General features: G+C 50.4%; 2 non-coding genes across 2 annotated transcripts; both read right to left on the reverse strand.

The window, feature by feature from the left end:
• Positions 1-5,000: 5,000 nt before the first annotated feature.
• Trnat-cgu (transfer RNA threonine (anticodon CGU)) lies at positions 5,001-5,072 on the reverse strand. The gene has a single exon. It is a non-coding gene; the product is annotated as a tRNA-Thr (tRNA).
• Positions 5,073-9,720: 4,648 nt separating this feature from the next.
• Positions 9,721-9,792, reverse strand: Trnat-cgu (transfer RNA threonine (anticodon CGU)). Its single transcript has one exon. It is a non-coding gene; the product is annotated as a tRNA-Thr (tRNA).
• Positions 9,793-16,020: the final 6,228 nt, after the last annotated feature.

Raw genomic sequence — 16,020 nt, forward strand, 5'->3', positions numbered from 1 at the left:
TATTTGGCCCACCTTCCCATTTGGGGCCACAAAACTTATTGGATACTCTGAACATGACCTTTGTTTACATAATGCAATTGGAACTGCCTTTGGCAGTAGCAACACAATCACGCGGTTTACATCCGCACCACATGGCTTACACCCGTAAAAACGCAAGTAAGCGGCTTACATTTGCGAGCCCGCTCACTTTGTAGTAGAGTGAGGCACCAAGTGCACAGGCGCAGGAGGAGAGTCTCCCCCGCCCGAGGCGCCTGCGCCTTTTAAAAGCCTCCCCTTATGTTCCCGTAAACTTGACCCGTACGTTATTGGGGTGCAACTCAAGTGCACTCACCTTTATGATCCTCCCGTTATTTCCCTGAAATGTAGCCCATGTATTGGAGTGCGGCTCAGGCACACCCGCTTTTATAAGCCTCCTTTTATGTTCCCGTGAAGCGTAACCCGTGTATTGGAGTGCAGCTCAAGTGCACTCGCCCGTTTTGAACCTCAATGAAAGGACAAGACCATTTTCTCTACTGATCACGTCTTACTCACCGTGACATTCGGCATTGGCCAGCTGAAGAAAAACAGCTAGAGCCTTGGCAGGGCATTTCTTATCCCCCGGTGGCCACGTGGAACCGCAAGGCCCTAATGCCTGCTGCCGCTTTTCTTCAGCCAGACGCCGTAGATCGTCACGGTAAGTCAGACGGGATCAGTGACCTGATTATTGAGAACAGTGCAGCATCCGCCGTGCTGCACGCAGTTTATGAAATAAACTCCATTTCGTATATATCAGTTTAAAGAATTCGAATTTCGTTGCCCTAGTGAACTGCGACGCCCGTCTCGCTGTGCGGTGCGGCTGGCATGACAAGGTTTTCGCAGATTACCTGGCGTGGTAAATGCATTTTGTAGTCGCGCCGGGGTAGACTGTAGTACTCCGAGTCGTACACGGATCGGAGTACTACAGTCTTAGCGTCACGCCAGCCACTGCGGCACGATGACATTCCTCTGCACCTGCCATTCCTCTGAATCTCTAGTGTGAACGGTACTTCCCCGATTTCCACGCATAAGACGTGGGTTCGATTCCAGCCAATGGCTCTGCTGAAATTTGGTTTTTGGCTGTTGAATTTGTCTTTTTTTCTGGTGATTCTGAAATCCGATCACAGACAGACAGACAGACAGACCGATATTTCAGCGTCTACCTGTAGCCCAAACAAGCACTATCGTCCTTTGTGTCCTCTGTGACGGCGTCTCTCGCAGGTGGCTCTGCTGGCGAAGACGTGCGCGGGCAGCGCTACCTGGCGACGCGGGCGCTACGTGTGGTATGGTGGCTCTCGGCCCTGGTGCTGGCCTACGCGCTGGCGGGACAGATGAAGGCCTGCCTGTCGGTGCGCTCCGAGGGTGCGCGCATCGACAGCCTCGAACAGCTGTCACACAAGCCCAGCGTGAGGCCGCTTATGTTCGCCAACAGCATCCTGATCGCCATGTTCAGTGTGAGAGCTCAGACACTACCTGTCGAACATCTAGCGAAGCCTATTACCACAGCTGTCAAACCAAGAAAACAGCTCGCCCCTCGTAGCGTCAATGTGACCTTTACGCTCAGCCAAAGTTAAGCCAACGCCTCGTGCGGTTACTTTGCTGGGAGGAACCGACGCTTCGTTGACTGGTACGCGAGTAGAAAAATCAAAGGCCAGAAGGAGGGAGAAGAGTCAGCGAAGTTAATATAGGTACCAAGGAATTAAAATCAACCGAAGCGTGTATCGTCATGTAAAACCAAGGTACGGAGGAACTTTTTGCGCTGGGAGAACTATAGCACAGCGGTCTGAGATATGTGTGGAAATTTGGGGGACGCTTACTGCATGAGCGCTATTCAACAAATAGTCATCTAAGCTGCTTGGAGTGCTCAGACTAAATAAAAATGTAAACAGGCTATACATTATATACTTTATATTTCCGCCCCTGGCAGACCTGGCTTGTGGCTGAGTGGTTTGGAGCACTATGGGTATGTTCGCAATTAGCAAGTTCAAATACCCGATAGCGCGGTGTTTTTCTTTAGTTGATTTCTTTGTTTGGGGGCAATATTTTTTCATGCTGAATTCACCATTTTTGCGCTGTAATGTTCATTGATCCACGAGCGAGTTCGCAGAACGCGTGCAAACTTACACTGACGCATTAGCGAGTCCTCGTTGGCGTCGTGGCCATATATAAGCACCGACTTCTAGCGGGTACAGTCCTGAATCATCCGACCGTTGGCCTGGTGCGAAAACGCATCTTACGATGCAAGCACGAGCCAGACAGGCTCCAAAGGTGTGGGGAAAATCGCATCGCCATTCAGCGTCTCCGGTGACGTGGAGGGCGTTTATTTCCTGCGTACGCCTCAGCTAGTGATTGTTACGATTCCAAGCCGGGCTGGTAGGCTTATCTGACGCATTTTACAGCCGACATGGCAGAAGCGCGGCATGTCGATTACTGAGATATCGAGAATGTCAAACCAACGGTAACGTCGGGTTCCAAGCGTGTTGTTTCAGAGAACCGAAACCGGAACTGTTTGAATTTTAATTCTGAACTCGTCCAATCACGTGGCACCTGGTATTGACGTGTCACTGCTTTAGTTGATGCGGCCGCCGAAGAGCGGGCATGGTAGTTTTTCTTCTTTCGGGCTTTATAAAATAAATACCGCCTCATTGACCGGTTAAACGACAAAAATTGGGCCCATCTCCCCGCGAGGGGGACTCGAGTAAATGCGTCGCATAGAGGGTGGGTGTATTGCGTTAACGTTTAGTGTTTGGGGAGTTGGTGGTAGTGAATGCGTTGTATCAGCAGCTTCTTGACGTAGTTTGAATGAGTCAAGAATATAAGGCGCGTTCGTAGCCTCCCATTCTGTGTCGGCTTTGTGGCGCAGTGGGCAGAGCACCATGTACATTGCGTTCCGCCCGCAGGGTCGAGGGATCGAAACCAGGCGCCGGATAGTATTTTTTATATATAGTGTAGGGGGGGGGGGGGGTGCGGACTACGACTACGGACGTCAACGCGGGTGACATCGTGAGTTACCGAAATGCTCTGCATTTAAAAGTGTGTTTATTTGAGCTTCTACGCAGTCCAAGCAAGGACAGGAGCTTGACAAATTCACTGCAGTGCCCCTTAAATTAGTATTCCCGCAGGAGACACTCAGGGCGTATTTTGAAAGGGTAGACAGACATCACTGACATGATTCTGTTCCAGAACTCGGAGCACCCGGTTTGGCGTCGGGTCTGGCGCATGGTGGAGAGCCACTCGGGGCAGGTGCCCCTGGACGAGCTGTACAATGCCCGGCACCTGTCGGAGGTGGCTCGCGGCAGCTCCGTGATGATCTCGGACCGCACCAGCTTCCGCTACGCGGTGGGACGGAGCTGCCTGCGCTTCCCCGAAGCCGAGTTCTACGTGGCCCGCGAACCCATCAACACGCTCTCCTTCGGCTTTTACACCAACGAGCGACTGCAAGTGGGCTTTCGGCGCGCGTACGACCAAAGGTGCTCACCTATATCCTATTTCTAAGGAGAACCTTTCTATGGCTCTTTCCCAGACTTTAGAAGGGGGGGGGGGGGGGGTTGCTACTACTGCTGCTTTCGCTGCGTTTTATCTCACACCAGATAGCGTTGTATTCGGGATAACGGGACAACTTCCCCGTTGGATATCGGGTAAGTTGCACGAGGTAGCGCTGGCCTATCCGTACCGCGCTGGAGCGGTCGGATCCAGGACGTGACTGGTGGCGGGGGACGGTAAGCCCCAGTTTATGCGGGCAGCACCTACAGGACTGCCCAATAGCAAACAAACACAGAGAACAACTTCTTGATATGCATAGAAATTATCTCGTAAGAAGGAAACCAGAGGTAATAAAACATACAAAAACATTAAAAATTTTAAAAGAAATGACAATACTAATTAACGCTAATATTCTACAATACTAACCCCTCAAATATTTTGTCACAATTTCATGACACACACGCAGAAACAAAGTCAGCGGCAAATAACGCGATAATAACTTGGAGATCTTTTGTATTTATCTTTGCTCTGCAGTGAGTCATTTTCTACGTAATTATCTTGTTTAATTACCTTTTTACATTTTTAAAAATTTTAAATCCAAACATCCATTTTCAATTTATTTAATTTACCCGTTATACCTCGATGGAACGGGAAGGGTTTCAGTTCATGAGCCCGTTTAATAAAGAAGAAGGTCTCTGCGCTTGAATCTGGTGGCATCTTCGTCGGGCGGACGCTTTGCTTTGCTACCCTTAACGTGTTCGAATGGCTTCGATCTGTCGTCTACGCGTTGCGCTGCTCCTCGTTCATGCCGCCGTGTAATGGGAGTGTTGACGACAATTGTGAATTTCGCCGCTTCTTCTTCCCCTCCCTTCTACTGCGGTATACTGGCGCGGACGACCACCCCTCGCTATTTCCGAGTTAAACTCGCGCTGCGAAAGTCCTCATGAAGGGGCCATTTTTCTATTCAGGACGCCGATGCCAGACAACCCGTTTTTCTCTCCAACTCGCGCTGTGGAGCACCTCGTGATGTAGAACGCCTCATGCAATCGTACTCATCCAAAGGAGCCGCATTCCTATTACGGACGCCGGACGGCGCTCTTTTTTTTTTCTCAATGGGCCATTTAAGGTTTTTGCCTCAACACGTTACCATAGACTTCATGGGTTATGAAGACAGTGAGCTTTCAACGTGCTCCCATCAAGTGCACTTTTCATGAAAGTCGTTCTGATTTTTACTGGTGCAGTTCACTGAGAGATCGCCAGATTTGGTATTACAACTATTCCATATATCCAGGACTTGATTACACGAACGTGGTATATCCTACAGCTGAGATGATAAATATCCACCTGCCATCCTGCGCACACGCAAAAGTAAGGTATCGCCATGATGTAAACGCGGGAAATCCAACACGCTGCTTACGTTACTGACGTCGCTTTTTACGTTATGTGTGGTTCGGTGCTGCAATAAAAGATAGCGCTAGAAGGCTGGACATGCAAAAAAAAAATGCGGCCAGTGAGAATCGAACTCACGACCCCTGGTTTACGAGACCAGTGCTCTGCCACTGAGCTATGACGGCGATATACCTTACTCGCATTATTCCTCAACTTGAGTCTGTCTTTGCGGGTTTCCCGGGAAATTCGTGAAATTTGTTTTGTGAAGCTTATTTCATGAAGCCTCCCATGTTGTCTATTTCAAACTCGCATACCCTAAGGTGGATGCGCTGCAAAGGGATTTTGCGAACGCGGATTAGGCCCGAAGTTAGGCCTAAGGTCGCGCTTTTATGTCTAACGTGGCCAACCGGTACCCGCAACCCGACATGCAATGAGTATGTCATGGCTTGGCATGTCTTAACACTCGACTTGAAGGTGATGAAGGTGTCTAACCCATCGCCTCATGTGTTTTTTCAATGCCAAACGCATGAGCCTCGAGCCGCCAACCAAGCCCTTTTCTTTTACCCCGGCCACTTTCCCTCAATTGCTAGCCTTCCCAGTGCTTTAGTCACGTGACCGGTTCCTCTTAGGGCGACGCGTGGTGGAAAGCGGCAACGTTGGCAAAACGTGCTCCGCCGCGGTTCTGAGTTTTGTAACGCTAGCAAGAGCGCCGTTACTTCGGCAATCTCAAACATCCGTTGCCGTGGCAACCAGGCACAAGCCGCTCCCGAGTTCAGTTACGGTCGGGTGATCCCGGTTAAGCTCGGTACCCCACTTTGCGATATATGGGCACTGCAGGTGTACCACTCAGTACCATTGGGAAGCGGGCGATGCGTTTGGCATTGTAAAATACAGGAGGCGATGTCTAACACAGGGCACATGCGTCGAGGTCCATCGTCGTCAAGCGGTACCCGTCGAAAGAAACACGTATATTGTACTGTTGCGAAGCGCTCTTTTAGTGTACCGTCGGAATGTCTCTTTCTAGTTGGCTGGGGAACTTACCGCATTAGCTCTCGTGAGGCACGGGTGCGTTCTTGTAGGTAGAGTTACGCTAGCTGCGAGGTCATTCTATAGTGATCAAAGTATGAACCATGGAAACACGCTAGTGTGTCTGGAGATGTGCTGCGCAAAGATACACTGGACAAGTTGGATTAGCTCCGCGTCAGGGTGTGCCGCCACTGTGTGTGTAATACGTCAACGGGCTTTGTAATGCTCCGACGTCAGTTCTTGTAACGGGAAAAGGCGCTAACAAGGAGAAACGATTATCCCGCGTTCTCTTTTGTACAGGTGCAACGTATACCACCCAATTGTTGAGCGTTGAGTTATGTTGTCTCATTTTTGTTCGTCGGTGTGTTTTGGTAAACTTGTGTCAGTGTCAAAGAAAAGGTCATTGAGTACCCTCCTGAGAGAAGAGAGTTGGGTCACATGACTTTTGTTTACAAACATACGATTGTTTGTAGTTGTGGCAAACCAGCGGCCTAGTGGGTCCTCCGCACTCGGTTAGATGTCCCTATGGGAGACGTGCTTTTTTGCCGTGAAACTGAAGTGTTTGGTTTGTTGGATACGCTAGAGGCGAGAGTCAATCAACCGAACCGGACTAGGGTAGGCAACTTTTAAATCGTATGCCTTGAAATGTAAGCAACATCATTGCCAATAAATTAAACAAGTTAGCCCTGGAACCCACGAGTGTTTCCTCACCGGAACCAACACGCGACGCTAGCGGGCATGACAAAAGTAGTCGGTATACAGTATAGGCAAAGATGCAGGTAAGGTTGACGCAGAAAAAGTTGAGAGCAGAAGGTTAGGCCTAAGCCAGTCAATACCCAACAGTTGCTTCTGTCAGCGCATACCCACAGAGTAGCCTCTGTGTACTGGACACAGGTGTACTGGATACTGTATTATAAGCCTTACTGAGGACGGGGAACGCGTGTAATGGATGAATCAAATGAATTCCTTTGAGAACAAGCACTGGAGGAATCGCTCCCCCCAAAAATGTGTCCGTACTCTGAATCCTGTCTGTGTACTCTGCTGCCTAGCAAAGTGTGGCACACACAAATAGTAGCACATGCCCGTTGTGGGTATTGGACTATATTGTATGCTATCTATTGTACGATATTCCGCGTGTGGTGCAGCCAACCCGTCTGTAATTCCATTAATGTTCTTTATGACATCTTGTACTGGGTCCCGCAGGATCTAAGGTTAATTTTTAAACTTGGCGCCACTAACACCGTGTCAAAGACCGAAGTCTCTCTGCAGACAACTGCGCGGCACGTTACTGCAGGCGCTCTGTAGAGAAAGGAACAAGGAAAAAACGTCCGCTTCCTGAGCAACTGTCGGCTGCGCGAACGCTGTGCCACCGCTGCCGGCTCGGCTTGACGTCACCTGTCTCCGCACACGCTCTGTCGTTCTCTGTTGTTCCCTGACGCCCCATTTCTGCCGACGCCCACCATCTACTGCTCACCAATGAGACGGTTTTGTCAGGAGTCAAACATATATCAGCGCCGTTATATAAAACCCGCAGCAAATCCCGACAAAGGAACACTGAGCCGCAGCATGCGACACTGCTGTTCGATGAACGCAAATACATCCCCCTCGCGAGGGGCACGATCAAATGCACAGCATTTCCGAGGGGGTGCGCCGGCAAGTCGTATGGATTACGTATTGGTTGTTGGTTTTCTTGTTACACGCTGCACGTCATCAAATTTGCGGTGGGCTACAGCGGGGCGTCCCGGCAGCACGAGACGCGACCAGCGCTGCTGGTCTCTCGATCATAGTCTCGATCGCGGGACCTGTGTCGCCATCTTGCGGAGGCGCGTGACAACTTATGGCGGGTCTCTCGATCATAGTCTCGATCGCGGAACCTGTGTCGCCATCTTGCGGAGGCGCGTGACAACTTATGGCGCTTTCGAAACAAACCATAAATGAGTGAAGGATATAAGGCGCTATCGGTGCATCGAAATCCGTGTTGGTTGCGTGGCTCAATCGGTAGTGCGCCCGGCACTTGCCGTTCCGCCCGCGGCGTCATGGGTTCGAATCCGGGCGCCGGAAACTGTTGTTTCTTTTATAGTGTAGTGGCCTGGCTGCGGACTAGGCCGAACGCCGCGTGACATTGTGAGTTACTAAAATGCTATGCATTTAAAAGGACTCTTTCATATAACCCTGCATACAGTTTGTGGACACCTGACACAACGAACTCCGGAAGCGCACGACCGAGCCAAACTTGGAGCACTGTAGGTAAAGATGGCATTCTAGTCTTGCGTATAAACCAAAGCCTGCTCATAAGCCGGCGCACGAAAATGTGGGCCAGACCAAGTCCATCATGAACTCACCCGGAACAAGTTTCTACGGCTACGCCTTTCTTATCTTGATGACCGTATAAAGACAAAAAACACATGGTGTAGCCCCGGGGAGATTTATGTGCGAGCAACGCAGTACCTGTATAACAATTCTTACCAACAAACGAAATTTACACACGGCGGAACTGCAAGACAGGACAGCCTCTACTCTACATAACTATGCAGTGGGAGACGGAGCTACTAAGCTCCGACTCGGGTATACAGACGACGCGTCCAGATGGCCACGACCGCTGCCAGGGACCAAGCGCTCCTGAAAGAAGGCTAAGCGAGAAATCTGGGCAAATAAAAATCAATCAATCAATCAATCAATCAATCAATCAATCAATCAATCAATCAATGAGTTGATCAATGAATCAAACATCCAAACATCGGCCCCGCCCCACGTATCGGCAGTCTCCCCCGAGTCCCCCACTCTACTGCTTGACTGCGCCAGTAAAGCTTGCGGTCCCTGCCATACTCATTCGTGTCTCTATAGGAGGCACTGACCCAGCTTATGTTGGCAAAAACGTCAGACGCCGATCGCCATCCCCCGTGCCACGTTCTCAGACTCTTTCCCCAGTTAACCAAACTCCCGATGGCCGTTCATAAACGTTCGGTAGTTTAAAGAACCTGTATAACGCTCACAAAAAAACGAATTCGTAACGTCATCTGCACAGGCTAGAAGTCGGATTTCTGAGTCACAAAGTTTAAACTACATACAGCAATTCCCCCCCCCCCCCCTCCCCTACGTATATGCATAAAACAGGCAGCTGGGAGGTTAGCGCTGTCTCTCAGATCGTCGCATTCTTATGAAGCTACCAGTGACTTGTTTGGGATCGAATGCGTAGTGCTATTCTTGTACGGCATAGCTGCTCCCTCTCAGAACGCTGACACAACATTTACGTGATTTATGCGAAACCAAGTACCTTGTGCGACCCAGTCGAACTCCTTGTCGAAGTCAGTCAAGCTGCAGCAACGCCGCATCAGCAGGCGCGGCACCGACGGTACTCGTACCGTGGCCGCGAACAATGCCTTTTGTCTCCTCTTCTGAGGCTGATTACAGACGACCTGAGGCTCTGTGCTTCCGCTAAACCGTCATATTATAGAACACAAGGGTTAAAGTTTGCATTGCAGACAGAACTAAACTTCCAGCGAACTCGTGTGTAACCTTGAGCGTTCCTGAAAGTCATGTTGAATTTGTCTGAGTGAACTCCAAAATACCCAGAGAATTGTCACCTCTACAAATCTACGCAGTTAGGACGTGCATACTGGAATGTGGTATATCGTAAATCGGAGCTGACAAAACCCGCGTACAGTGGGTACACACGTAAAGAAAACATATCGACACGGAATGGGCGCATAAAACGCCGTAGCTGCGTACACATCTTGAAATATTGACATGCCGTTTCCTGCTGCAGCAAAGCTGCCGAAGAAAAAAACTGAAAAAAAAAAAAAAAGTTGCCGCCAGTGAGAATCGAACTCACGACCCCTGGTTTACGAGACCAGTGCTCTGCCACTGAGCTATGACGGCGGGACAGTGAAGCGTCGCCTAAGCTTTGGTTTTGTCTGTGATATTTCTGAAAAAAAAAAGAAAGACAGCAAAAAATTTGTTAAGTATTATTTTTTAATGCCTTACTGATGGGTGACAGAACATGTTAATAAAGGCAGCAATGGCCCCCTGATTACGACTTAGGCCTCTATTCCTTGCTTCTGGAATTTGTTTCGTACATTTGCCATCTCAACCGGGAGCTTTTTTTCATTGGCGTTCGCTACTGACAACACACTTGGCGTCACAAACCCGATATGTGCGCATTCGCCGTTCTGCATTCGCGACTTAGAACGGCACCGGTTTTTTTGTGGACATGCGCTGAACTATTCCAGTGACTAGTTGCTTCTTGCGTGATATTCAGGGCTGGTGATACGGAATAGGCGAAGCACGAAAGGTACCAAGGACTCCGGTGACTCTCCAGCAAAATTATATTTACAAATATTTGCTGACTCTCCAGCAAATATATCGTGAGGTCCACGTATAAAGGCTGTACTGCTTGAAATTCATCACGGGTAATGCGACAATACGACAGACGTCAGAGACTTTGGTTTTGGGCTATATGGTCGCGTGATCTTTTTACGATAGTTTACGGTAATATTGCGTGGAATTGGCGTGGAATTTGCAGAAGCCGCTGTTTCGTTGTTTTCACTTTTGTGAACTAACATCACGAGGACTAATCCAACGCGCTGCTTCCGTCGGGACTGCTCGCCGGTTCAGATTCCGCAAAAGCAACTGAAGGAAAAGGCAGCGTTGGTTTCAGGAACGAGTCCTTCAGCTGGATCTATTTCGGATTAATCAGGCGTTTCTCCGGCCGCACCACCTCCCGAAACCGATGTTCACGACGATGGCGGTAACAAGGAGGTGACAGTGCAAATACATCTTCCAAGTCAGGTCCGAAACATCGCTCGCTGAAGATACCTAAAAGCTAACGAAAAATTGGCAGCCCTCTCTTTTTTCCAGAAGGAGGCTAAGAGGGTGCGGACAGACTACCCAGCAGCGTTCGTTAGCCTGGCTTCGCTTCTTGAGGCAGTCGGCGCTTCCCCGCTTTGGCATCTCGGGTAACCGGGAGTTCCTATTTCGCTTCCTGCGGAGGAAGCCGCACGCTTTTTGTTTCAGCAGCTTCGCAGCCGTACACACGGAGCGTAAAGACGACGTGTGTATGCCATCTGTCTTGTCTTTCCTGAGTCTTGCTTTTCCCTGTCATGGCGGGACACTACCGTCATGGTAACGGGACGGACCGTAACCAAGGTATCGGCGAAGGTACCTGGGTAACCAAGCTAGATACTATTCCAGCCACTCTCAGTGAGGTTTGCGGTCAGCCTCGAAGCAGGAGGGCGCCGATTTCGAAAAGGTGTAGACGAGGTTTGCTCCATGTTCAACAAAACACGCCAGCGGTGAGGCACCGCGGGAGAACGTAGACGCATTGCATGCTGTAAAAAATTCAATCCGAGTGAAATGAAAATTGACAGGCCATTAACTATTAGCGTATAGGGAATGGAGCGAAAGCAATGCGACGCGGTTTACTGTTCACGCGTCGAAGACGGCGTCAGTTATGTTATTTTTATCAGCAGAGCTTTTTAAGCTTGAGCTTGGTTCGTTGGCGTTAGAGGCGCCCGTCATGACCTTCGCGCAGTGGCTCCTTTCTATAAGCTCTACAAAGTACACATGAGACCTTCACGTTCTTTATCGGGCTGTTCTTCGCACCATTACCGGGCTTCCGCGCCATACCCGCAAGGAAGCCCTGAATCAAGCAGCCCCGGTACCCCCACTCGAACTGCCCCTCGAGGAAACTCGACAACTGCACGAACATCGCCGTTCCCAGGCTCTTACAGCCTGGGACTCGCAAATGGCGCTCCCCCAGCTCTACCGCAGCCTCCCCCTCCTCCATGGGAACGCCGCTTAGTGGTTGACAATCGGCAATGCATAAGCGCCCCAAGATCCCGATCCAGAGTTCGTCATCATGCTGTTTCTCGCACTCTGGTGGCTAAACTCCTTGACGAAGAAGACATTTACACAGGCGCGAGTGTGCCTGCTAGCAGCATGACATTGGCTTGGCGATGTCCAGGTTTACCTAGTTTAGACGGCGCATGCGCTCGACAAGCATCCACTGCTTCTATAGTGGTCGCTGAGATACATGCCATCCTCGCAGCTCTCAACCACTTGACCTACGAGACGTCTGCCTCATTACCAACCAGAATTCGGTTTCTGACTGATTCCCAAATGGCGCAACGTGAGCTCCGGAAACCGTTCTCCAATCACCCTCTGGGTCATCAGATTCAACATATGATTAGTCTGCTTGCTCGCAATGGTACCGCTGTACGTGTTGCGTGGGTACCGGGACACATGGCTCAAGGTTCCGGCAACCAGGCTCCGCATGGCGCAGCGCAGGAGAGTCTTCAAGTAACCCCTCCACTGGTTGGCAGCCCTGATCGCCCGCTCTCCCTCAGGCAACAGCTGGATCACGCTCGCCAGGCTAAGCACAACCGTCTCGCCGCTCCCACTCCTGTAGGTTTCCTGCATAACACCCCATCACTTCGTCCTGCCGAAGTTTTTAATACCGATTTCGCGCGAACGCTGCATTGACTCCCCACATTACACGCGATTGCATAACCCGACGGGCGATCATCGACGATATTGGCGTCGCTGAGACTTTGTAACCCCCCTTATGCGGATAGTCTTCGCCACATCGCATGTCTCTCTACATGACCCTACCTCTTTTTTTTCTCCTCCTTTCCTCTACTCATCTATCTTTTCCCCGTTACCCTTCCTGCGTACGTCGACATGCATTCGTCAACATGCGTACGGCGACACGCTATAGCATGTCGACGTACGCATGTTGGCAAACCTCTTTGCATTTCCTTCTTTAATAAAGAACTTATCACTCTCTCTCACTCCGCCCTACTGCCCATATTGAAACACGGCTACAATAGCAAATCTGACCCACCTTATTTGGCACTGCTCCTCTTACCAATCCTTCCGCCCCATCCTTCTGAATGAACTGCACAATCCAACCGAGATACCCCCCCCCCCCCCACCGACACTCAGCGGCCCCGATTTCCTTGTTGCTCTTGGGCGCTTTGCTCTCGAGGGTGGCCTCGCAAAAGTAGTTTAGCCGGTATCTACCGCCCCTATCTGTGCATCCAAGAACTGACTATTCTTCTCCAGGATCTTCAAATGAACATCACCTCGTGACCACCTCTCCCATCCTCTTTTCCATTCTCCCCGTTCCGGCCACTGGACCCTCCTTGTGTTAATAAGACTTTCACTCACTCACCGAGCGCACGTGAGTGTGCGCTTCGTGAGTAGCCCGGCGTCATCCATGCTTGTACGTGGGCTTGCGCCACATGAAAAGCTTCCGCCTTCGTCTTCCGTGTCTTCGGCGCGGCGGACGTGCGGCGTGCCGGTCGCTACAGGGCTCCCCACCCTGTAGAGCCGGAGGCCGTTGTGCTGCCCACATGAAGTTTTTGTCGGTAGAGATTGGGGATTACGGTGCGGGGTTGTTGAGACGGGAAAGCCCCGGGTGGGTCGGTGGGAGGCGACGTAAGCGGGCTTGACTCGGTCGGTGGCGACCACGTCTGGGCGGCCGTTAGTGTCGAGGGTGACAGTCTTAGATTGCCGCTCGCCGTACCACGAACGTGCATAGATTTGCACTTTCCGCTCCCTCTTGTTTGGGATCCGCTGTCAGTGTGGGGTGAAGCTAGATCGACCCCTGCAGCTCTGCTGTTTCTCCAGCCTTGCAGCACTAGTGAAAGCTCTGCAATGTTTTTACTTTTTGCTTATAGGCCAATCTTCTGTGTCAACAAATGACGACAATGACCGCGTTTACATGGCTGTGACCCGAAACGCAGCAACTCCCTTTTCTGTCGCGTCGAAGCCATGTAAACGGCACGGTGCGCTCGGAAGTGGCAGCGAAGTAATAGCTTCAGGCTTCGACGCGTTATCTCGCCGCTGCGCTAGCCCACCGCGAAGCGCTTTTGCCGAAACAATGTAAACGCGGCAAATGGAAATGATCGTTCTGGCTGCTAGTTGCCCACTCGTTTGCGATGATGACGGCGGCAGTTACGTTGTTAAGGGGTTAAGGGGCAAAAAAGTTAAGTTAAGGGGTGAAGACTCTTAGGGGCTCGGGATGTTGGCGTCTCATGTCGTCGTCGTAACCTTCGTCGCATGTAGTCACGGTACTAAAATACCGGGACACTCGTTTACGCCTCGCGCTAGAACGACTATAAAAACACCGGGACACTCGTTTTCCAACGCCTCGCGCTAGAACGCTTCATGCTTCAAAGACACGAATTTTACAGCAAAGCTATATACCTCTATCCCCAAATGGTTTCGTCCACGTTGACAAAAGCGCCAAGGCGCCAAGAATACACTTGTACACTGCATGCTTCGCCCCTCCCCAGTTTTAACGTTAGTGGTGATGACCCGGCATTTTTTTGTAGCGAAAACTCTTTTACTCGAGGTACGAGAGCAGACACCATAGCTACCTTCAAGCTCAGTCAAGGCCTAGCCAGCGCGTCGAGCGGTTTCATGTTTTTTTTTGGTATCTTGATTATATCTTCGAAGTTTGAGACAAGATTGGTAGCATTGTTATCGGTACAAAGCAGACTCTCTTTTACTGACCCAAACTTGTATTTTTGTTCTGCTGAGCCCAAGGACGCAGGTTCGAATCCCGGCCGCGGCGGCTGCTTTTCTGATGGAGGAGAAAAGCGGAAAGGCCCGTGTGTTCGAGATTCCGGCGCACGTTAGAGATCCCCAGGTGGTCAAAATTTATCCGTAGCCCTTCACTACGGTGTGCTTCATCGCCTGCGTTGCGTCGGCGCGTTAAACCCCTACAATCAATCAATCAATCAATCAATCAATCAATCAATCAATCAATCAATCAATCAATCAATCAATCAATCAATCAATCAATCAATCAATCAATCAATTAGTGAGGTCGCAGAAGCTTGATCTTTGCGTATATAGGAGCATTGTATCAAAGCCACTTTCTCCTTTCCTTGCAGGCTTGACTGGATGCGCGAGTCGGGGCTGCTGAGCCTGTGGACGGAGCGCATGCTTCCCGACTGGGGGCGCTGCACGCAGCGGCGGAAGGGCTTCCAACCGCTGAGCTTGGGTCACGTGCGCTCCGCCCTCATCTACGTGGCACTCATCGGAGCCGGGTTGGCGCTGCTGGCCCTCCTGGCCGAACTCAGGATGGGCCGCGATAGATGGAAGAGACGCTGAGGTTGTGATGATCGGAAGGACGCCCGAAGAGGATTTCTCTAAAGCACCAGCACCAGCGAGCTTCAAGCAAAACACAACCGAAGTGCTACTACGAAAAAAAATGCTGTTGATGTGGAAGGTTTTCAAAGGAAACCCGTGCGCTAGGCCAAATCAGCAATGATAGGATAAATGTGGAAGGAGGGTAGGACGAAAAGTAAGAAGACACTGAATTCCTGAGCCCGCATTTTATCCAATCACCTCAAAGGCCATCTCACTCCTTAGATTGCTTTAATGAACCAGCCAATTTCGCCCTTGTGTTAGATGTAGTTGTATGCACAAGAAATGTTTATTCACTACTCTGTACACATTCATGAATGATCTAAAGGGAAAACAAGAATTTAGTGCCACTTTATTGGATGAACGAAAATTCTCTGCAGCTCTTATTCAGTTCCTTCTTCACACCTAAGCAACAATTTGCACGTTCTTGTGTTTGTGGTACACCATATACTTACATGACACCTGCACGCCCGCTCATTCAGATGGCAGTGTTCAGAGACCGTACAAGTTTCTAAAAAATTACCCTCATAGCATCCACGTACAATTTCCCGTCTGTTCTCTGGTTCTCAGCGTACTGCGAGAACGATATCCTACAACGGTCCCTTCTGCTACGGGGCCCATAGACTTTCGCTATTACATCTCCTTTGCGGGGGAACATGAGGATGGATGGATGGTAAAACGTTGATTGAGATTAAAGGGAAGGGGTAGAAGGGTGTGATTAGCCTCTTAAGTCCAGGAGGCCTCTTGTCCCGGGTGCCTGCAGTGCAGCCGGGACAAGAGGCACCGGAGCTGGTCAGCTCCGCACCGCAATACCGTCCACGAACAGAGGCCCATTTCTCCAACCAACGAATCTGACTCAGCCAGACCCCAGCTTGACGAGCCGTCCCAACCAAAATCGCATGACAGGTAGCCTACCACAAAGACAAAGGACCCATACCCACTATCTGGGCC

The sequence above is a fragment of the Haemaphysalis longicornis genome, unplaced genomic scaffold, assembly GCF_048455015.1.
Source record: "Haemaphysalis longicornis isolate Haplotype H1 unplaced genomic scaffold, Haemaphysalis longicornis Haplotype H1 scaffold_3, whole genome shotgun sequence".
Taxonomy (NCBI): domain Eukaryota; kingdom Metazoa; phylum Arthropoda; class Arachnida; order Ixodida; family Ixodidae; genus Haemaphysalis; species Haemaphysalis longicornis.